The sequence below is a fragment of the Manacus vitellinus genome, unplaced genomic scaffold, assembly GCF_001715985.3.
Source record: "Manacus vitellinus isolate BGI_N305 unplaced genomic scaffold, ASM171598v3 scaffold_4_pilon, whole genome shotgun sequence".
NCBI classification, from domain to species: domain Eukaryota; kingdom Metazoa; phylum Chordata; class Aves; order Passeriformes; family Pipridae; genus Manacus; species Manacus vitellinus.
Genome location: NW_021940604.1, coordinates 26,790,419 through 26,815,369, shown reverse-complemented (window position 1 = coordinate 26,815,369; position 24,951 = coordinate 26,790,419).

Here is a 24,951-nt window from a genome sequence, read left to right as displayed (position 1 = left end):
TCATTTGTCTCCATATCACCCATCCATAAATCTGTGCTGTATTTAAACTACTTCAGTCTTTCCCTAACATCAAAAGACAACCACAAGCAAGAACATCCATATTACATAATAGAATACTTAGCACTTGCATGAGAAATATCATACAGGAAGCTAAGTGCGCTCTTACATATCTGTGGTTTACTGCAGGGTAGCATTACTACCCACATTTTATGCAAAGGGAAGGAAAACAGAGATGCTTGAGAGATGATGTGCCTTGACTATGGTGTGAAGTAAAATCAGGAGTGGATCACAGGGCTCAACTTTCGAGCTATGGGCCTTACTAAGAAAACTGCCTCTTAGCACTTTTTCCAGCACCCTCAGATCTGAAGTGTTTTGAAAATGTGTTCCCTGTTTGGAAGAAGGAAAATAAATTACAGTTACCTCCCCTCCATTTGAAAATACAACAGCAAATGCACTTATTTGCATGTTCATCCATGAGGAAGTTAAGCGCCCAACCCCTGTGAACCACCTGAGCTGCCTCTGTGTTCAGTGTCTTTTCTAGCAGTTCTTTTCACTATAAGATAAATATATTTAATAAGAAGAAAGAATCATCCTTATGCATTGAGAAGAATATATAAGCATCACCTAAAAATGGAGTTTGAATAATCTTGAAGAAGTCCGGTGTATCAACTTAATAAACTACAGTTTTATGAATGCTTTCCCATGCACCAGAAATGCAGTACATTCAAAGCAGTCTTGTTTTAGTGAAAATACAACTTTAAAGTTTCAAAAGGCAATATTATATTTAACAGATTACATTAACCTATAAAAAGGAGGGACATGAAATTAAAGACAAAGGTCTCCTTAATTTTCATTATCAAAGTTCCCTAATGATTATTTATTTCGAAACTGAACATAAAAGTGATGTAAAAATGCTACACTAAAGAATATGCTGTGGTGTTTGTTTTTTCCTATAGTAAAGGCTTCACCATCAAGACTCACTACCCAAAATATTTACTGACTTTCTTTTTTCTCAGAGGTCTATCGGTGTAGAAAATTTGTAAATCTAGACATTTTTGCCCACAAAATGATACTATGCAATAATCAGCTTTGACAAGCTCATCAGAAAGAAATCAATTCTTAATTTTCATGGCCTAGTAACCAGTCAGCTAGTTATAAATTTATTTAAATATAAAAATGAGCATCAGCATACTCCTGAGAGATGGTTACTGAAAACAGCATAGCACCATGGCAAGAACTATGTAGCAATGGAACATTTCCCTGCTGCAATTAAGTTGATACCCATTAGCTAAGGACAACGTGTCCAAGCCATGAAATTGATTGAACAGATTCTGACAGTAACTGACTCCTATTTCAAAATGCTCAAGTGAACAATCCTATGTTCAAATACAACATTATTAAGTTGAAGAGACTAGCTGATTTTGGCTATTATGGCATAAACCTTGAGAAGAATCCATGCCCCTAATAAATTTAGTCAGTTTTCACCATCAAACTTGAGATTAAGTGACTTGCTCTAAGGACCATGTTTGATGTGATATAGGAAAAGCAAGGCAGTTGGATCACACTCTGGTGAATTACACCTGTGCAATCCTACTTACTGCTGTTGGTTTGTTTCAGATGAAAGCTGGTACAAAGCTGTGTGTGGAACATTTGCATGTTAAATGCCTGATGGGTTTTAAATTCTTAAGACCTCACCACGCTCTAACACAAAAATCAATTGCATTAAAGCAATACTAAGCAGTTTATTGCCACCACAAAAACCAATTTCAGATAAGCCTTTCACAAGGGAAAATCAGGTTCTTCAATAAATTATTTTTCATGAATCCAGATAAAGAACTTCAGACCCCAGCTATTTTATCCAATAATCAACATAGTGCATGCAACTTTTGTGGCCTCTGCAGAAACAGAATATCTCAATATTTGTTAAAGTTAAAATAGAAATTTGAGACATTCAAGCAGGAAAAATCTAAAATGTTGTCTCACCTTGAAGATAACACATGAAATGCTGGGATTGGACATGCACAAGTACAGAGCACCTCCAAAGAAGTAATTATTTACTTTCAACCAAGTGGATAATAGCAGATTCTGGTCTTTCCTCTTCTCTATAGATGTTTACCTATATGATCTCATACGCACTCAATCAGACTTTTCTGATTTACCTGCTATTAAACATGTGAAGTTCAGGACCTACAGGAAACTTTAGGGATTCAAGTCCTTTACTGAATAACAGCGAGATGATAAAAAATCAGCAAATAGCCACTTCCTAATGCACCCCATGCCTAAAGTACCTTGTATGATCCATTTAAAAATTTGAGCTGATCAGAATTTTCCTTTTGAAACCCAGTAAACATTCAACATACCAAGGCACTTGGGGAATTTAGCATCCTTTAAGCTCACATGTATTACAGGGGGATGATTCAAATCTGACTGTGCCTGGTGCTTAGTGGTAGAGGGTAGTACAAGAATAAGGTCCCAAACTTAGTGGGAGATAAGCAATCTTATGGGATACTATTGGCTATAACACGTCTAAGGCAGTGGCTGCCAGTGACTGCTAACCTTATGAATAAAGATTAATGTCAGTTATTTCCAGACTCATGAGTGATCTCAGATCCTGCTGAGTTCCTCTAAGCCTTGGGATGTCCCATGCAAGGCAGGAGTTGCCTCATTAGAGATTTTTCTGTGTTTTCCCTCTATGACTCAGTTTCTTATTAGTTATGCCCACTACTGAGCTGAAGAACTATGAAGTTCAGAGCTGGCCAGCTGTAGTTAAAACTCTTCCATACTAAAAAAAAGCCAACTCAATTAATGTGTTACATGAACACAAACAGAAGATGAACTAAAGTTAATTATTTAAACAGATACGACCAAATAAAATATTACCTTTTCAATATCACCACATTTCTTTTACAGCTTATATTTTATCCTTTCCATAAACAAAGGAAATTCATATGGCCAGAAAAAAGGAAAAAAAAATTAGCATTTAGCCTTACAGAGAAAAGCAATTAACCCTCTACAGGACTTAGTTTGCTCCAGTGGAGTAATCTTTCAGTTGTGTTCTCTAATTTTCCTTTTCAGCAGTGTTGCTTTGTACTGACCAGACTGACAGTACTGCTCATCTGCACTGCTTTTTGCATTGCTGTTCTGCAAAATAACACCAGAAACTGTGCTCATTTAAAGAAATATATGCATACTTAAATTCTTAATATATTTTGTCTCTCTCAGATTTTGCTCCGGTTCCTACATTTTCCTTTACTTTTCTCCTTTAAAAGAGGAGAAATCATGCCAGCAATCAAGTAAAATGCCCAGAAGTCATATTTTGCATTGTGGAGGTAAATCCAAAAGGACACAATAAAGAATTTTTGCAGTGTCTGGATTGGTTTCAAAACAATCTTTGTGAAAGGAAGAAGTGACTGACAAATGTCAAGGGCCTTTACAATTTACCAGGACTCGTTATTTGATTTTGATTAATACTCCACAATTTTCCCAGCATTTCATTAGCATTAAATCTTACAAAAGTAGGTAAGTGCCATATCCAGCTTCACAATGCATAAGTAATTAGTAGTGCACAGCAAGAAAGCATACCACTCTAAGAGAAGAAGCTACGTGGGGTATCATCACTCTATATCAGAAACAATCAGCACTCTTTGCAGTCTCACACCAATGCACCCGTAGTGCCAGCAGCCACAGAGATAGGAGAGCTAAGAAAAAGTTTTGGAAAGTGGTCCATAGGCAAAAGATCACAGTTGCTCTCTGAAGATTTCACTGTTTCTCTGCCTAGAGAGAATCTCACCTCTGGTCAGGGTGAGCCAGAGCAGGACTAGGCAGAAGCCTTGCCAGGCTTGTTTACCCACATAACCAGGAGTCCAGAGTATATGGTCTCCACTTTCCATTTTACAGGTAGCATGCAGTCTGGAAGCCTCACTTCAGTAGAGAAAGATACATCTGACTAAAAGCCATGAAAGGTCACTTCTGCTTCCTATATTATAACCATTTTGAGAATTTAATTTGGAAAAATGCAAGCCCTTTAAAAATACAATGGTCAGGATTGTATATGTTCAGAAAGTGCTACAGGGCTCTTTAGTTAGCATCAGTGGTTAGTTCTTTATTTCAACTGGAAGATGGCAGCTCCAACAGTAAAGGGCTCACTCACTTAATGATGAACCATTGATTCAGTGAGATACAAAGCTTAAGTGCCACCTGCTGAACGACTAGAATCACTTCCTGATCCTCCTACACCCTTCTCTTTTGTCCAGCATCCAGCCATTGATCCTGTTTACTGCTAATTAGGAATCAAATTCAAGAGCCATAAAATACATCAGTCCAGAGAGTTAAGTTAGAATTAAGTTAAAGAACTTAAAATTTATTTGATTTGGTCTATTGGTTTTGGGTTTTTTTTCAACATTCACATACTTCTTTCTTCCAAGTATCACAAATACATACTTCAAATCGTCCCACAGATAAGAACTTATATCTCTGGTACACAAAAAGGATTCCTATTTTAACTCTTTGTGCCAATGTTAGTCTGCAGGTACACTGAAATTTAGATATATTGTCTGCAATTGTCAAATTCAGAAGTAATTAGCAAATATCTCAAGTATTTTGACAAATGAGTCAGACAAATGTAAGTAAGGGGCAACAGTGGACAAAGAAAGTAGAAGTTGTGCTTGTCAGCATGAGGGATTTCACTGCAGGAGAGCTACTGTGGCTTTCATTATTTCAATGGTCAATGGAGGTTGCTATAGAAACTACATAGTTAGCAAGCCATGTAAGCAAAAGAAATATGATAAAAACAAAACTAAACCAGTAAAAGGTTAAAAAACCCAAGGATCTGTCCAACAGCTTAAAATAATTTGTTGGTTTTATCTTACAGTGATATCACGGTTGACAAGATTCCTATAACGATATCATATACTTACATATCACTTTTATAGAAGTCCAATCATGTATCATAACACAACATAATAAAAACCAGCATCAAACAAAAACCCTTTCAATATCAATTTAAAAATGAAACAACATTTCAATATATAAAAAATAGTATTTGGCTTCACAATATATTTACCCTTCATAATACTAATAGGTAATTATAATGTCTTGTATGACATATTTTTTTTGCTTACATGAGAAATAATATTTTAATATTTAAAGTAGCTTTTATATGTACCAGGAAGTACTTGCAAATAGTTAACTACATGAAGTATGCATGTGTTCATCATCACCTGTGTAACAGGTTGGCTCCTATTCATTCAGTTCGTGTCACAGTTTATATGAAAGTATGTGTATGACAGGATCATATATCATTCTGAGATTATACAGAATCCATGGGCAGTATTCTGTGAATATATGTTTTGTTGATTTTTCCACAGCCACATTGTCCTTTAAATTGATTTCTGTTGTATACCCTTTCATTAATAATACAACATGATTTTTTCCTTTTAGAAGTAAATACAATAAATATAAACAGAAAAAGAACCAACAAATCCTCTTATTTCATTTCCTAGTCCTGTGATCAGGGTTGAGTGGCAGAACCCTGAGCTTTTAATTCCAACTGCTGCCTGGCTGGGTTTTGGGTTTTTTTTAATAGAAGAGTCCACACCGTTAATCACCAAAAGAGATGCATTAAATAGGCAAAAACCAAGACAATGAGAAAATCTGATACATCAAAATGAGAATTGTGCCAAGTAACCAAAAACAACACAAGCATTGGTGTCTTCAGACAAAGAAAAGCAACTTGAGGGACATAGCAAAACCACAAAACATTTGCCCTCTATTCAACTGCAGCTTGTTCATCTAGCCATCACAAATAAATCTTTCATTATCACATTGCTTTCCAGGTCTATGGAGAAAAAAATGCCAACATACAGAAATGATTGCTTGCATGTCCACTGAAAGCTTTGGCACTTTTAACTCCAAAGTCTCTTGAGAAATATTGATAGGCTCTTTCCACTAGGTCACATTAGAAAAAAAAGAATACCAAGTATTTCGTGAATGTTTGCACAGGCACTGTACGAAAACACACAAGGATGATTAAACTGAAAGAGAGCATTTAAAACTTTTTTTTATTAGAGAAAGTAAAAAAACCAGGAAATAACAATTTAAATAGGACACTTCTGGTTTGCATTTGTCCATGATTTGGTCTGTTTGGTCACTTTAGCTGGACTATTAAAAGTAATTCTTGGACAAGGCACTGAATCTTCAAGGGTCTCATTCCCTTATCATCCCAGAAGGCTTAGATTAATGTCTGCTGTGGGACTGTGACAGGAACATGGTCTTTTCTTGTTAGTGCTGCTCCTGGAAAAAAGAGAACTCTTCACATACTTTCCCCTTGTCGTGTCTCTCAACCCTGTCACACAATTTGAAAGGATATTAGAGCAGACAGAGAGTGCAGAGTTGAAATCAAACATAAGTCCTCATTCCACGAAAGCTTTGCATATCACAGCTTCTGTGTTATGAAATGGTCAACTGTTTGCCCCTGAGTCCTCATCCATTACATACACATAAAAAAGACCATCTTACAGTCAGAGCTGTGCAAACTGTTGGATGCTGCCTCAATCTGGCAGGAGGGAAGAAGTTCACTGCCCAAGCCCACTAGCTTAATATACTCCAGGGACCCAGGCTCAGCCAAGGCAGCTGAAGGACGGACATAAACCAATTTGTTCCTTTGCAGAAGAAAACACCCGAGGCTGTTGTTGGTTGTGCCTAAACTTTGGATTAGGCATCTCTCAGGTAGAGAGAGCTTAGAGATATACCTGTGGTTGGGGTAGAGGATACTGCTGTGGATGGTGATGAACATCGCTTGTCAAGACAGAAGTTCCTTAGGAATAGAGTGGATATGACAGTATTTCTGTAAATAGAAATTATCTGTATGTTTTTTAAGAACCTTTTCTTGGTGTTAAAACTTTTTTACAGATAAACAACCTAAGGCACAAATATCTGGATCCATCCTACTCAGTTCATATTCTTCAGTGAGGACCCTCACTCAGGATTGCAGAGTAGCCACTAGAGGAATAGGATCATCCTGGAGACAGTTGGCACATTTCACATCTAGATCATGTGGGGACATTCTGGCAAAATAGCTTAATTCAGTAGCCCAAAGCCTCCCACCAAGTTAATGTCAAACCACAGAGCAGAACACTGTCCTTAACTGTTGGTGGTGGTGTCAGTCAGCCATGAGGACAAGCAGTTTCAAAATATAGAGCATTCAAGAGTGAACAGGGAAAAAAAAATAAGGGAGAAGTGAAGCTAATTTTATGTGACCACATTGTCTGCCTCTGTCCCAGTAGACTTACTCAGAGCTGGAATATTCTATATTATTTAATTTTGACTGTTTTTGTTGGCACAGCTTTAGCCAGTGCCCCATAGGTGCAAGCAATCCCCTGGCACATTCAGGAAGAGACACAAGCTGTGGCCTGCACCCAAGAGACTGAACAGGGATTTTTGGGCTGTGTGGTGTAGACGAGGTTAGCTTTGTGGACATGAGTTTGTTCCACATTCCATATAAAGGAAGTTCATTGTCAGGCAATCTTTTCCTCATAGTTTTATTGACCTTCAGGGGTTTTTTTATCATAATTTCCTAAGGCATGATTTTTTATTTTCTTCTAGACCACAACAGAAAATGGGCACATATCAATTATGAACGGGATCTGACAGGACCTAACTAGACTTTTTGCCCCATTTTGATGCAGATCAGTTTAATTTCTTTCATATGGGTTCCATGGTATTTTTTATCAAATTATTTTAACCAGAACATAATGTGGTACTGAGTCCTTACATTGTAATGATGTCAATACATTTAACTGCATCAGCCAACATTGATTATGTCAACGTGTTTTAATTTGTTATTTGACTATGCTTAATATAAGGTTTTCCATGCCTTGAACAGAAGACTAGCCAGCTTGAATACTCAAAATGCACTGTTTATCTTTTTTCTTATTGGGACAAAATATCTATGTTTCTTACAAATCAAAAGTAGTGACCGAGAAATTAATGAGTCAACTTTCATTTATGGCAGAGGTAGATTTTCCAGTCTTGTTGATTCAAATTGTCTTATTATATTAGATTTGGTTTAACATTCTTGCAAATTGATAGTAGATCCTCCATTGTATTTTATACCTGTTCTACCCTTATCCCTTACTGGAACTGTGTGAACAGCAGGATTTTCTTTTTTCTCTGTTACTTTGTGAGTATTAATTCTTAAATATCTGATAGTTTCCCTTGCCTATTATCATTCACTGATGACATTTATTGTGGATGAAACATTCATATATCCTTATATGCATAAACATGTTTCTATGGCTTGTCTACATGTACATTATGCACGACATTCCCATATCTTTTCCGAAATGGGATGACCTTCTAATCACAGAAAATATTTTGGTTTGTTTCAGAATTGCAACTCATTTCTCCGGAAAGCACTGGTCAACAGTTCCCAATTAAAAAGTTTATGCTGGTCCTGATGTAATGGATATGTAAAGCAAAATAACGAAAACATTTATGAGAGCAGAGAGTTGCAATTTTGAAGATCATCCATTTTCAGTGCTTAACTTGCAACACCGGGGCTTGAATTCCAGTAGTACTTATTGCAGGCAATTTACAGCAACTTCAAGAGCAGTTGTAGTAGTAGTAGTACACTTTTTAAGTATTAAAACGTTCACATAAGAAACCACAGGGGTAGTCTAATGTGTTGCATATTTATCATATATTAAACATTAATTGTTTGGATTTTAAGAAATGGAACCACAGAAGTATGTTTAACTTATTTCCACTTCTAGCAAGGCAGGCTCAAAATAATGCAGATAGCATTCAGGTGGTTTAGTAACACAGTGCCATGGTTCCTAGATGATGTTAGCATAATGAACATATCTTAGACAGCAAAAATCTCTTTAGGCATCACCCACTTAAACAGCTGCCATGAGAAGAAGTTGTATTCAGCACAGATAAGTGTCCATAGGAGGTGTTGTGAAAATATCAGGCCATTCGGCTCTTTCCAAGGCTCAGTGACTGAACCTTCATGCCAGTCAGACTTAATGTCCCCTGTGAAAGGGACATTTCCACGGAGCTCTGACTCCATCAATACATTACACGCTCAAATCTTATTATTTTAACAAGGCTTCTTACTGTGCCTGTTCCAAATGGGCATTAAGTCCGAACATCAGAGCAAATAGTTGGGGCAATGAACTTCATCACTGCAAACACCTGATGACTACTTTCACCAGCCCTTTCTTTTCTCTTTCTCTTGCAGGCTGCCCATTATTTTTGTACTCCTGGCAGCAATTAGCTGTCATCAGGCTCTCTGTCTCAGCCACCCTTTCTGCTAAGAGACTAATCCCCCTCAACACAGTCCATTCTTCTAGCTGTTGCCATTCTTTGTTGGTTATACCGTGTGCACAAATTAATTAGGGCTCGATTTAAGGGCTGACTCAGCCAGTTCACAGCACAAATGAGTGCAGCTGTTTCTCTGCCTGAGAGTTTCAGCTTCTTGTTGGGGGCTTTTTTTCCCCCCCCTCTGGTCTAGATATATATTCTCTTTGTGTGTGTATGTGTGTGTGCGTACAAATTAAACATGAGATTTTTGGCAGATGCAATTGCCAAGGGAGGTTGACAATACAGATCTGTTTAGCCCATCTGCCCCTAAGGATTCAACTGAATTTCTTGCAGAGCTATAGGGTTAGGACTACTGAGTTTCCAGTGTCACAGGGTGGCTTCCCTACCTCAGACATGCTGGCATTCTGATCCTGGGAGGTCCTTGCCCCCAAAAAAGAGAAACATCTGGAATCACAGGGGCAGCTTGTCTGCTGAGCTCAGCAACAAGGATCCCTGTAGCTACAGCTCCGCCCCACTGTTAGGGGACATAGAAGGCACTTAACAATTGCTGTCTTTCCTATAGGATTGCAAGTGCATTTGATATTATATGTACAGTACAGTCCTCTACATTTTACACATAAATATTTTTCAGGTGTAGTTCAGACTGAAATATATCCTCAGAAAGATAAGCATCATGATGTTTTAATTTAATTTCATGAATATTTCTGAAATAAAAGGCTATTTTACTTAAGTAACCGCGTTATGTTTATATCCTCTTACATTTGCTTGAATTTTAAAATCCTGAGTGATGATTCAACACCAGACCAATAAAGCACCTCGAGTGATTGGGAAAAGTACATTCTGAACATGCATATATTATTCTTCACTGAAAGAATTTAGTCTTTGATCATGAAACTGGAGTGTTTGATTCTATTCTCACTGAAGTCAAATGAGAGTGTTGCTGTTGGATGGATGCCTGTAAAATATAGGATATACCTGTTGATGAGACTTCAACTGAAATTGTTTACTACTTTGGGCTTTGTTTCGCTGCTGCTGGGCTTTAAAGGTGATGACAATGTATAAATGCTGCTATAAGTACCTAGTGTTTGAACAAAAAATATTCCAATTGACTCCATGAACTTTGGCATTCCCTGTGGTCAACTGAGATCTTATTTTATTGGGATATATCGTTATTTTAGAATCCAATTGCATAAATATTGCTGAAAAATAATCAAGCACAGGTGCAAACCTCAGACCCTCTAGAATTTTCCACAAGCTAGAACAACTAGTTTATATTTTATATCTATGTGTGTATGTATATATACATACATACCTATACATATACACATCTGTTTCTTTTACTTTCAGAAGATTTGTATACTCATGGGGGTAAGCATTGTCCCTGACTACAGTGTACATGGCATTCAACAAAAACTTCAGGATGGGGTCAGACCCTCCACACCACCACAGTCCAAACAGGTAACTTGGCATTAGGAATCAGAAGACTTATGCACTTAGAATGAAAGAGCTACTGCAGTTATTTATCACACTAGGTTAATCAGCTCCTCCCCAGAACACACTGTCATTTTAATAATGAAGTTCTGTACTCACATTTACTGAAGCAAAAGTCTTCAGTCTCTTCTTATTTTAAACAGAGAGAAAATAAATATATATTGTTTAGTCTGTTCTATTTTCCTTTTTTGTAAAAAGGTTGATACCGACTTGTCATCAGTTCAGACGTGAACTACTACCTTGAATGTCGAATACAAATATTACATAAATTATATGTTTGAGTCACTCATGGAATAGATATGAAGTTATTAGACATACAGTATGTAAACACTGAATTGACCTTCGAAGGAAAGTTATTTAAATCAGTAGTGTGAAAACAAGACTTAAAAAAGACAAAATTCAGAAGAGAAATCCGATTCATAATTTCCTGGAACAAACATGTAAATTTAAATTCAGCTGTACTGAAAAAAAAAAAAACCAAGGCAAATATTTACGTGATCAGAATCTCACCCAGCCCAGTCCCAACACCTGTATACATGAATAACTTTACACACTTTAGCAATGAGAGTGTTTCGAATGGCATTGCTCAGGTAAGAAATGTACTGCATTTGCAGAGTCTGTCCATTACCACATAATTGTTATGCACTGTAAGAAAAGCCTTCCAGTCTAAAGAAAATAATTTGACAATCTGAAATAAACATTTTTAAATATAAAAATAAAAATTACCTTTACCTGTAGATTGGCTATTAATAGCCACTGATTTTTAGCTCGTACCTCATTAAGAGCTTCTGTACCAATGAAACCTCTTTCTAGATTGACAGGTGGCTGATTTAACAAAAAAAAAATCTTATTTTGAAGGTTTTTTATCATGAAAAACCCTCTCAAGCAGCCCAGTGTATTGTGATTTCCCTGGTTCTTTTTCTTCTGAGCTGTTCAATTACTTGGAAATCTCTCTCTGATGGACTGAAGCAGCTTGAGTGAACGCCTGAGCGCACAACCAATTAGGCTCATTTGAAGTTGCAGAATTGCCTTCTTTGGTGTTAAAACCCCATGTCAAACACTGGGTCTAAGATCATTTGTAGTACAAAATGAGATTGACAGCGCAGCTGTACCAGGGGGCATGCCTGCTGGACGACTTAATTGTGGGGACTGAAGGGCCATCATGAACTGGCGTGTGGAGATTGTATCACCACTGCTGCATTACAAATGCTCTTTATTAACAGTGATCTGTAATCAATGAGCTCAGGCTTTTTGCCAGAGCTCCAAAATCAGATAGGCAGCTCTCCTCACAAGGAATAGGCGGAATCACCGGAGCAGGGTGTTGAGCTGAGAACAGGAGCAGGGATGCGCTTCTTGGCACCTCGGTGGTGTGGTGAAGCTGCAGGGAGGGAAGCACACACCCAAGGGCACACCGCTGTCCTCTGTTCACATCATTGTATGCATCAACTGGGTTGGGCATGTATAAATATACAGGCAATTGCGTTTATATTGGTTTAGATGAAACACGGTTACTTCCACAAAGTGATATTTTAGTAATCGAAGAGACTACACCAACTCACACTAGTCTGAATAAACAGTTTTGATCATGGCATGATGTCTGTAACTTAATGGTAATCCCCTAATGCAAATGACCCAAAGGAAATACAATAGCTTTAGTTTCAGCAAATTAATGAAAAATGAAACAAACCAAACCAAACCAGTATTTTTAACCTTTTGAGTAGAAAAACTTCAGGTTTTGTTAATAAGACATGTTTCTTTTGAAAAGAGTAATTGCTTTTCACTGACATTTCCAAGTTAAAAATTTTGTTTATTCCTCCATTATTAAAATCAACATCCTCTTTCTGTAATGAACGGGGTTGTTTTTCTGGAAAGAAATCAATTTATCTGCATAAATATTCAAAGATTATTATGAGACAGATGTAAAACCAAGGTCAAAGTCAACTCTAAAGTTAACCAAAATCAGGAACAGGTGATTGCAATTACCCATCCAATGCCTTTTCTATGAGGATAACTTCACTGCTTGTTTTTCAAAGGCATTTTTACTCTTGTCTATGTCACTGTCTGAAAGAATCCCAGAGAGGAAAGTAAGAAATTTGAGTGAACAACACAGGAACAGCTCAACTAGTGGGCAAATCACATGCAAATGAGCTCTAATATAATAAAACAGAGCCTCAAGTTTGTGCTCCTCAACTATACGAGCAATTCATTTTCAGATGCATAATCTAAACTTCTGGCTTCTCGTATGAGTCAGAGTGACAGAATTTATTTTTAATTACAAGCTTCTTTTCCCATTTGTTTTGTTTGTTTTGTTGGTTGGTTGTTTTTACCACAACATGTTGTTACCTGTTCAAGTGTTTATTACAAATATATTTTTTCTGAAGGATTTACTTTGCTATTGCCAGTAATTCCCACATGTTTCTAAAGTCTGTTCAAATAATACAGGCTCACATTGTGTCATTCTGCATCAACTGCAACATAAGCAGCGGGCAGCTGAAATCAAACCATTTTAGGAAAGATTTAGGAAATAAATACCTGCGCAGGCAATCATGTTTTAAGTTATCTTTAGGAACTTTCTTTTACCACAACACATACAGAAAACTTTACAATAAACTTGACATTGTTTAAAACTGCAGATTGTCTCACTGCTACCTCATGGTTCCCACACGACTCTACCCATCTAATCACTCTTTCCTTATTACTAGAGGCTGTGTTTTGAGATAGGAATTGTATTTCTGTTCTCTGTACAATGTCTAACTCAACACCATCATTGTCTATGAGTAGTGCCTCAGGAAACTACAGGGAAATCTCTTACTGCTACTGTTACCAGAAATTACAAGAAAAATCCAAGCACTCTTGTGGTTTAATGTTGGAAACAAAATGTCAATGTACTCTATGGTTTATGCAGTGTTTATTTATCTATTGCTAGACCTTGTAAAATGTTCCTTCTGAGCCAGCAATTCCTGATAGTAAGATAGTGAAAGGTGAGGAACATGGATATATAAAGAAGAGTTTTAGTAAATCAAGATACTAAAAAAATACAAAAAGCACAATCCTTTTTTAAGTAAATGAGTTCTTATGCAGTGAATCCATCAGCTACACCTGACCATCACACTCCATATTTGCTAGTAGTTTTGCAGAGCTGTTTAGACAAGTTCACTCTGACAGAAACAAGTGTCTAAACTTATATTCTACCATAGTGTAAGGAAATAACTAATCAGTAACATGTGACTGAAATTAAATGGCTATGTATTTGCTCATACTAATGCTGTTGCAACTAAACTAATACCTCACCCAGTCGATAAATACATGAAATGTCAGTTCCTTCCCCCCCACCACTTATGGTTTCTACATATTCACTTAACATCATCTTTACCACATATCTCAGAGCATGGCCTTACATAAGCTAAGTGCTGAGCCACTGAAATCTGGTTCTATTATCTTGCTGTTACTTTTTCAGTTCCACAGTCTCTGATTCTTGTCTGGTTCGCTATTTCTTACAAAGCTTTACTACCAGCAAAAATCAGAAATATAATATATTTTTACTGTGAAAAGGACTGGATGATTCAACCCAGTCACAATTATTCTGCAAATTTGCAAGCTATCGGCAGCCTGTGAAAATTTTCTCCAACTCTGCTGGTGAGTAGGTCCTTGCCATGCTATCAGCATCAAGTAGAACTCCGGTTTCAAATATGAATATATGGAGATTTCACAATGCTGGAAGAAGACTACAGCCTCCCTGAATAAGTGGTTGTCCTACATTTTGAAACTAAGAACTAGATTTTCATAAAAATCATACATGTAGACTTTTTTGTCATGCTTTGTTGAAGTCACAGCAATTTCCTCTTCTCCTACTCACTGCTGTGAAAGCTGTGACCACAAATTTACTAAAAATATATCTTGCTCTTTAAATCTGTTCAAATTCTCTCATGATTATTGCCTTTAAATAACGCCACAGATACAAAAAGAATTAGTGTTGATGCTTCCAAATTTTCATGCTCATTTGTATGTTATATATTTTTGTATAGAGAAATCAAATTGTTCATGCCCATGGAAATACCATACACCATACTTATCTGGATTTCTATTTAGGGAAGTCAGAGATTTTTCCGTAAGCCACATTTTCTTAGAAAACAGAAAGAAAATTAAAACAGAATGCATGAATGTATTGGCATTGCTAATAAATAATCTGTGACTTTATGCCTGGTTACCAAAAGAAAGTTTCATGAAAACAGAAGTTAAAGGACAGAACACTGTCACTGGTATTCTCAAGAAAAAATCTTTTAAAAAGGGGTAAATTATTACAAGGTAACAAGAATATATAACACCATGCTACCAATAATTGTATCTGGAATATATAAACATATTTTTGAGACTTTAAAACATTTGCTAATCTTTAGATGGATACGAGACTTCCTAAAAGAGGACTTATTTACCTAGCAGCCATGGGTATTTTGTACCTTTCTCTCTGGTGGCACTACTAAAAGATTGTGTTTAATTCTATCATTTAGAGAAAGAATAACAAGCTTCAATCTAGTTTTGAAATATTTATTGCATTTCTTATCTCTGCCATCTTTTTTTAGTTATCAGACTGTAAGGAATGTCTTAAATAAAAATATTCTGCTTCCGAATTTACATATAAAAGTTCTTAAAATGCAATATAAAAATAATACAATATTACTTTTTAATTTTGTTGCAAGGCTCTTTTTCCCTAATAAAGCTGACAGACTCAAATAACAATTGATTTGTAGCAATATAGCCAGATTGGGATTCATGTTCTATAATCTAAGATTCCTCATTTTAGTAGTTCAAGTCACTGTGGTCTCCTTTAAGATCAATAGAGGAAAGCATGTAACTTCAGAAAACCGTTCATGTGGACTATCTTAATACAGCCACTTTGAGATGAAATTAATTGCTTGTTTCTCTCATTGACTATACATGATCCCTAGAGAAACTAACCTGAATTTAAACAACTAACTTTTAACATCTAAATTAGGGAAGATGAATCTTTTCCCCATCTGTAAAATTGCTTAATTTACAAGCAAGCCAGAAAATTAGCTGCTATAGCTGCATGCAACAATATCCAGCTTGCTATGGTGACCCTGAAAGCTTTTACCTTTTTAGGTTTGCTGCAGTCATTGTAAGTCATTAGTATGTCCCTGATTTTCCACTATTAATTTCTTTTCTCATTGATTACCCTTTTCCATACGTAAGGAAATGTTGACCTGCTTCTTGGGATAAGATTTGACATTAACAACAATTATTGCATCTTTTTGTGACCAAGCAGGATTTAAAACAAGAAAATCTTTGCTCATTTATGGTTTAGCAACTCTTTTTTCAGAAGCCAACCTGCTAATCATATAAAAAAAAAAATATAAAATGAAGAATGCCACCCCAGAATAACTAAGATCCTAAAAGCAGTAGAATCACCAGGAAGAAAATATGCAGAAACTGAACAGGCTACAGATAACCTTCAAAGTGCCATTGTCTGAGTCTGTTTTGTTCATTTTATAGTTCTATTACCAAGCCTATGTATAGATATTTGCAATGACAAAAGACCCAAAAAATAGTTAGGGAGTCAGAATGACTTCATGACGTATCAAAACTTCTATGATATATTTATTTCATGCACTGCTCTTCTGTTTCTTGACAAACTTTCTAGTCATGCATAAATGCTCTGTTTCAAATTCCAAATGCTTCAAAGAGATTTTTCAGTGTCATTACAAACTATCATAGAATATAACGGTAGCACACAAACTGCTACTATAGTTAGGAAGCATCCCAACAATTATTCTGCAGTGCCAATGAGTCCTACCTTGTTACTAATATCAGCGGGTGTTTCCACAGAAGACAGCCAACTTTTCCTGGGATGGCTGAGAAGCAGTTCATGGATTGCTCAGCAAGGTATTTAGGCATTCGTTCTGATGATGAGATACAAGATAAGCTTCTAAAGAAATGCTAAGGATGTTTCTTCTCCCTGTGATTCTTTCAGGGTTTTTTCCCCCAGAGAAAAGAGCAATCATTTTGTTCAAACATTTTGTTCAAAATCCACAAAAAAACAAAGCCACAAAGAAAACCCCAACAAAACAAGGGGAAAAAAAAAAATCTCTGTAACAGCTTTATCTTTCGCATGTTTTAATAAATTTCCTACGCAGATGATTGGTAAGTTAAATTCAACTTAGTCAACCACAAAATGATCAATGATTAAAAGAACTGCTTTATTTAGAAGCAAAAGAAATATTTCTGGCAAGTCATACAGCTTTTCTAGGCAATTAAATCTGACATGCAACCTTGGTTGTTCTTTACATCACTTAAAATATAGCCTAAATGCATTCAAGAAAATTGTAACTGCTTTTTCTAGGACAAAATAAAAAAAACATTCATGCATATTAAGCATCCTTTTTTTATTATTTCCCAGCAACAAAACCTTGAGGCTCCAAAACCCTAGTCAGATAAGTGAAAAGCTTCACACACTAGTAAATACCTCAAAAATTACTGTTAAACATCGCACAGTCATACATGAAAAAATCAGTTTTCAACCAGATGTTCTTTCCTTGCCTAAATCAGAGCAAGAATCCAAAAAACTAGGTTGAGAAGTTCAAGAAGCATTTCATGTGCAGAGGCTGATGAATGGAAAAGCAGAACATGCTAGGTAGGAGAAATGAGGGGGGACAGCAAGTAAGCAGAAAACCCTCCTCATTTGAAATAGCTGGGATACCCTAACTTAAAGCCTTGCAGCTGTGAAAAGTCCCATGAGGCTTTACTGATCTCAAGAGCTCAGTCTCAGTCTCGAAGGAGAGATATATTTCCAGTGTTTTCTGTCCTGAATTATACTGTCACAGCTGCACTGACAGTGCCACAGGAATATTTTTTTCTAACAATAAAATCATAAGCAGAGAGATCTTCTTTGTTACAGTTGAAGCGTTTTCGTTTGAATGTTCCTCCAGCTAGGCAAAAGTTATTTCAGAATTTCATATCATCTTGCAATGCAAGTATTAAACCTTATGAAAGCACCCCTCCTGACTTTTCTACACTGCCCCACTTCCGCCAAAAAAATCAAACCAGATGACAGTTCAGTTTATTTGTTATTAGGAGGAATGGGAAGAGTCTAATGTTCTATACATTCTCAGACCATTATTTCTCTGCCAGCTTGAGTTTCATAATTTAATTCAATTCCAGTAGGGCAGAGCACAGCAATACATTTCATAAAACAGTAAACTATGCAAACATGACATCGAAGTTATAATGCAGTATTCATATGCATGCTGAGTTGTCACTTTTATAACACAGCATTTTCACCAGAGGGACACTTAATTAAAAACAGATTCTTTGTATCTGGTATCAAACTAGTACCAACAATTAATTCATTCTAATGCTATTTTTCTATCAGGAGCTAGCCTTTAATTGTGTTGAAAAATGCAGCATGCACATTTGATTTGAATTAAAAAACCCATACTAAGGCTCAGCAAGAAGCAAAAAGTGGATAACCATTTTGGAACAGTGAAAAAAGATCCCAATCATGTACAAACTACAGGAAACCATTGCTGAAGAGAGAGGAGGCTGTCAACATTATACAAATATAGAAGATGGACAGGTGTAAAAGTAATCTCTTAACATTATTTCCTCTAAGTTATTTAATGTTAACAGTATCCTTACCTAACACAATACCCAAAAAAAGATGCTCCCTGCCTCTTATCTCTGACTCAGATACACAGGGGATTGGACCCCGTAGAAAATGCTAAGGCTAGAAATGTTGGGTCTGAGGATTTTCTTTTCTTAGATTCACTTCTGTGCATTTAAAGAGAAACAGTGTTTTAGCGGGCTTTTTAATGAGGTAATGGGTTCATAAATAAAGGGGCTAAAAATGATCCATATATTGCAGGAAACATGGGAAACTAGACAGAAAAATATATATGGCTGCTGGTGGTGAAAAGACTGGAATGACTTAAGTAGGGACTGGATATTTTGAGGTAAGAAGTTAAGTTCAGAAAATCTTTTCACAGAAAAGCTCAGTAAGATTTTGACAAACACTTTTTTGCAGTGGGTTTCTGTGAACATCTGCTGCCAGATATAATTCAGACTTCCAGAAGCAGATGACTGCCCAAACATGAGCCAGAGCTTTTTACCTGAGAAAGACTCTTCCTTAGTACCAGTGCCTCCTGCTTCAATGCCTTACATCACATCCCTGGGGCACCACATGGTGCAAAAAATATTGGCCCCAGACTTGGGGAACTGCCCTTCCAGAACCTGAGCATGGTCAAACCTGTGTTATATTTCTTTATGAAGGTCCTGAAGATGTTTTAAATCATCTTTACTGTACCTCCCTTGTCTGTACACAGCTCTCATTTGAGTCAAAGAAAAACTAACAACCTAGTTGGCCTCATTAGCTTTTCCCACAATCAGTGTTATGGTGATCTCTCGTGAGTCTGTGGCATGGCAGATATTCCGTCTCTTTCCAGCTCTCTTCTGTGAACTGGTACTTTCTTCCACTGTTTCGTGTTTAGGCTTTTCTTGCTTTACGACATGTTATTCTTACTGCTTCTTAAATACGTTTTTGTTCCTACTTTGAACTGATTGGAAAATTACTTCATCTTTTTCTTACAAAAAGCAGAATAGGCTCATGGATCCAATGATTTTCCTATATCTAACCTCTCAAATAATGTTTTTATCTGAAAAAGCATGAGCTTTCAGCTGTGCTTTTGACCACCACCACAAAGAATATCAGGTTAAAAGTCTGATATGAAAATCTGTAGCTTAGACTAATATACAGCCTGTGAATCACTGTATTACTCGGCCCTTATTCAGCAAGTGGCTTGTTCTTCATCTCAAGAGTTAGCAGTACTGCAATCAAGTTAAAAACTATAATGCTAATTTACCAGGAGGAACAAAGTGTGGTGGGTTGACCCTGGTTGAATGCCAGGTACCCACCAAGCCACTCTGTCACTCACTTCTACAGGACAGAGGAGAGAAAATCTAAACAGACGTTCATGGGTCAAGATAAAGACAGGAAGAGATCACTCACCGGCTACCATCACAGCCAAAGCAGACTCATCTTGGGTAAATTAATTGAATTTATTATCAAAGAAATTACAGTAGGTAAATGAGAAGTAAAACCAAATCTTAAAAAACATCTTCCCCCACCCCTTCCTTCTTTTCAGGCTTATTCATTAGTCTCTACCTCCTAACTCAGGGGGATGGGGAATGGAGGCTGTGATCAGTTCATGATGTGTTGTCCCTGTCGCTCCTTCCTCCTCAGGAGGAGGACTCCTCACACTCTTCCCCTGCTCCAGCATGGGGTCCCTCCCACAGGAGACAGTCTTCCACTTCTCCAACATGAGTCCTTCCCACAGGTTCTTCATGAACTGCTCCAGTGTGGGTTCCTTCCATGGGGTGAAGTCCTTCAGGAAGGGACTGCTCTAGAGTGGGTCCCCTGTGGGGTCACAAGTCCTGCCAGCAAGCCAGCTCCAGCTTTCCACTGGGTCACAGACTCTTTTGGGCATCCGTCTGCTCTGGTATGGGATATTCCATGGGCTGTAGGTGGATCTCTGCTCCTCCACGGACTTCCGTGGGCCACAGGGCGGCAGCCTAACTCACCATGGTCTGCACCCAGGGCTGCGGGGGAATCTGTGCTCCAGCACCTGGACCACCTCCTCCCCCTCCTTCACTGTCTGTGGTGTCTTCAGGGCTGTTTCTCTCATATGTTCTCACTCCTCTCTTCTCTGGCTGCAATTACTTCCACCCTTCTTAAATGCGCTATTCCAGAGGGCTACCACTATCACTGGTGAGTTCAGCCTTGGCCAGTGGCAGGTCCATCTTGAAGTTGGTTGGTATTGGCTCTGTTGGACATGGGGGAAGCTTCTGACAACTGCTCACAGCAGCCCTCTTGTAGTCACCCCACTTCCAAATCTTTGCCACACAAACCCGATACCCTTCATAGACAGAGTGAAGGCAGAATTTAGGTACCTGTGTAAAATAGGTACTGAATCTACTTGCCCCTTTCTTGACCATCTCATCTAGGCATGTAGTTGCCTGGCACTCAGGCTTTTGAGAAGAAAGTTACTTTGCTAAGCAGCAAACATTCAGTTTTACTGACCATGGTGTAAATCTGTTGGTGTGACACTAAATCTAAGCTTGGTTTGTTTTCAAGGTCTGTTGTGATAATGCCCAAAATAAAAAGGGTGAGTTCAGCAGGAAGAACAGGAGCTCATGGTGCTACCACACTCTTTAGTTAGTGGTATTTTAAATGCTACAGGTGTGAGTGAAGCTTTTTGCAGCAGTCACAAATGGCCCTCACACTGGGCCACAACAGCTGTCTCTTTTGGGCATTATGAATTTGCAATTTGTGAAGGATATAAAGAGAATACATCGACCTAAAGGGTGTGAATTTTGCTCCCATGATTGAAGTGGTGTCAGTCTACTTAAGTGTGAACATTACCAAATGTATAAACATACATCTGAGGAAATAAAATATTATGTCCTTTAAACCAGAAAGTTAGTCGTTTTCTAATACTGAATCATAGACTTAGTGATATCTCAATTTTTGTTTTATTGATTTTATTAAAGATGGAAATAAGCAGTTGCAGCCTCTCCATTCACTGATTATACAGGGAGCCTGGATACATGTGTCCAATGTCCTGTAAAGATAGATGAGGTTAATCTAACTCTTGATTTGTGAGATTTAAGCATAACACTGCTAATAGCTGCCACATGCGAGTTCAGGCTATTAACTAGAACTTACTAGAAAATAAGCATTTTTCTGGCCTAAAGAAGAAAATAAGGGTAGAGCTACATCAAGGTTATTGGTGTTTTCTTTCCCATCACAAACCTTTTTGGTTTCAAATCAACCTTTCTTTCAAATAATTTTTTTATATTAAATGTGAAGAAGATATATAACACCAACAGTAATATTTTTATAGACATGGTTTACTTGAGCAGTTATTTTAGTTTCATTTTCATATATTTTTATTTTTGGGCTACCCAAAGCAGTTTATTTATGCCCATGGTAAGTTCTGACCAATGCATTTGGGTAAAAAGTCATCTCAGAAGAGCATTTGTTGAACAGTCAAAGAAAACATTTTTTTTTCTCACAGAGCTCTAGTAAACACTGGTGGCTAACCAAAAGGAAAACAGTTCTGCAGAGGACTAAGGGATCTAACTGTGGGCTTCTTGGTACAAGACAGCCATGAACTTACTGGAGGTGAAAAGAGATAATGAAGAAATGGATCATATGTCATATGAGAAAAGGCTGAGAGAGATGGGGTTTTTCAGCCTGGAGTATAGAAGGCTCAGGTGTATAGATAAATGTGTGCGAATACCTGACTGGAGGCAGGAGATGAGAGACAGAGCCAGACTCTTCCCAGAGTAGCCCAGTGTGCTGGTTTGAAAGTAAATGAGGGGGAGAAATGAACCCAACTTGAGAGATTACAAGTCAGAGTGACAACTTACTAAAAAAAATTGCAATAAATATAATAAGGGAAAACTGGTTTTAAACCCCAAAGACAGATGTATAACCCAGCACCTTGGGACAAGAACAGAACAGTGTTTGTTAGCCCCCATACTGAGCACCACGAGGCCCACCTGGGTGCAAAGTAAAAGGAAAGGAAAACCTGTTGGTCCGAATGATGGTGGCAGTTCTCTTGAGGTAATGATTGCAGTCCTGTTGAGAGTGGCAGTCGCAGTCCTGTTGAAGTTCTGGTCCTCCGCTGGATCCGACAAGTGGTACGAAAAGCCCCAAAACCTGAAGATTATATACACTCAGGTTCAGATGGGAATGTCCAGCACCTCCCCCAGGGAGTTTCACAATGGGTGATTTAACTCTATGAGTCACTGGATATTTTTGGAGTCTTTGATCCTCTGGGCTGTTGCAGCTGCCTGTTATGCCAGTCCAGCATGGCCCATTAGCAGACATGACCTCTCAGGCTGGGTATGAAAGTGGTAATGCCTGTCCAGAAGCATTAGTGTGAAGACAAAGAAACACTCCTCACAGAGGTCTTTAATGCCCAGCTTGTAGCCTGTGGTGTCAGGTGTGCCCTGGGCAACTGCTGCAAATGTAGAGAGAATATATGTAAATCTAATTTATTTTTGTTATCCAGAGAACTTAATACAAAAAGGTTAAATTTATTTCAAGGGAAGGTAGAGTCTATGTAGACAAACATGCACAAAAGAGCATAAGAAAGTAATTAGGTAATGCTCTGATTTGACGTGCAAGTAAGTATAAATTAATACTGACTTGAGCCTCCTAATCATGTTCACACTGATTCAAATGAAAATGCGTATTTTCTATTACAATGATTTTACCACTGATTTAATGGTATTTCTCTCCAGCTAGAGTGATTATTAGTCACAGAAGTGCTGTAATGCTGTGACCCTTTCAAGCTTTTGCTATGAAACAGTTGTTATTGCATTTCTGATGTCCAAACAGCTGCAGTTGGATTCACATAATTTAACAATTACCTTGCAACAGAATATACATATGTAACTTAGAGTTTTCTTATGATGTCCATTTTCAGAAATATAACAGAGAGTACTTAATCTATTGATTGGAGTAAGCAGTTAACTGGTTTAGAAACATTCCTCTCCACAGATTTGGCAGGAGCTTTTACAATAGTATTCAACAAGACAAAACAAACAAAGATAAATCATTAAAATACTAACTGCCATTCTTAAACATTTTATACCTTTCATCCAATCGTAACACTGATAATATATAGCCTTTTTAGCCACTAGCACACTTGTAGCAAGTGTGGGTAGAGTCCTTCCCAATTTTTCGTTCACGAAGCCTAGCCATGAATATATCTTTGAACAGATGATACTGTATAACTGGTTTTTGACATTGAATTCCTATCAAGTGGTTAAAGGATTTCCTGTCCTCGCATTTTTACATTATTCTTGTTGATTTATGTTGTTTTGTATACCATGCTTTTTGCACAACACTGTACCCATGCTAGCACCTCACTATTATGTACCTTTTCTATATATATTGGTACTAAAACATAGAATCGTAGAATCATTGAATATCCTGAGTTGGAAGAGACCCACAAGGATCATCAAATTCCTACTCCTACCATGTCCAGGATAGTGCCAAGAGTCACACCATGTGCCTGAGAGCATTGATCAAATGCTTCTTGAATTCGGAGGGGCTTAGTGCTGTGACCACTTCCCTGGGAAGTCTGTTCCAGTGCCTGACCACACTCTGGGTGAAGAATCTTTTCCTAATATCCAACCTAAACCTCCCCTGACACAACTTCCAGCCATTCCCTCAAGTTCTGTCACTTGTCACCAGAGAGAGGAGGTTGGTTGTTGCCTGCCCCTCTGCTTCCCCTCATGAGGAAGTCGTACCTTGAGGTCTCCCCTCAAGTCTCCTCTTCTCCAGGCTGAACAGACCAAGTGATCTCATACAGCTTCCCCTCAAGGCCCTTTACTATCCTTGTTGCCCCCCTTTGGACACTCTCTAATGGTTTAGTGTCCTTATATTGCAGTCGGCAAAACTATATACCATATTCAAGGTGAGGCTGCACCAGTGCAGAGCAGAGTGGGACAATCACCTCCCTTGACTGGCTGGTGATGCTGTGCCTGATGTCCCCCAGGACACGGTTGACTCTTCTGGCTGCCAGGGCACTGCTGACTCATATTCAACTTGCTATTGACCAGAACTCCCAGTTGTCTTTCTGTGGCACTGCTTTCCAGCATCTCATTCCCCAGTCTGTACATATATCCACTCTCAGGTAGAGAATCTACCACTTATCTTTGCTAAACTTCATAGGGTTGATAGTTGCCCAGCCCTCTAATTTGTCTGGGTCTCTCTGCAGGGCCTCTCTGCCCTCAAGGGAGAGATGACTAAAACAAGTGGCAACAAGTTGTAAGTGGGCTGAAGACACCAGTCCATGAGTTATTATATTGCTTAGCACACGCTGGAAACTGAATACCAGTAGTGAAGAAACTGCAGTCAAACCACTGCCACGGCATGTCCCTGTGTTCACAGTGAAAAGAGGTTTTGCAGGTTCCTGTAGACTTCCTTAGAAAAGTTTGCATGGGTAGCTCTGCAACATCCAGCACAATGATGGATTGTGGAGGCAGAGTTGTGCTCTGAAGTGACATAAATGTATGTCACAAAAATTCTACGTCCAGGTGCAGCTACTC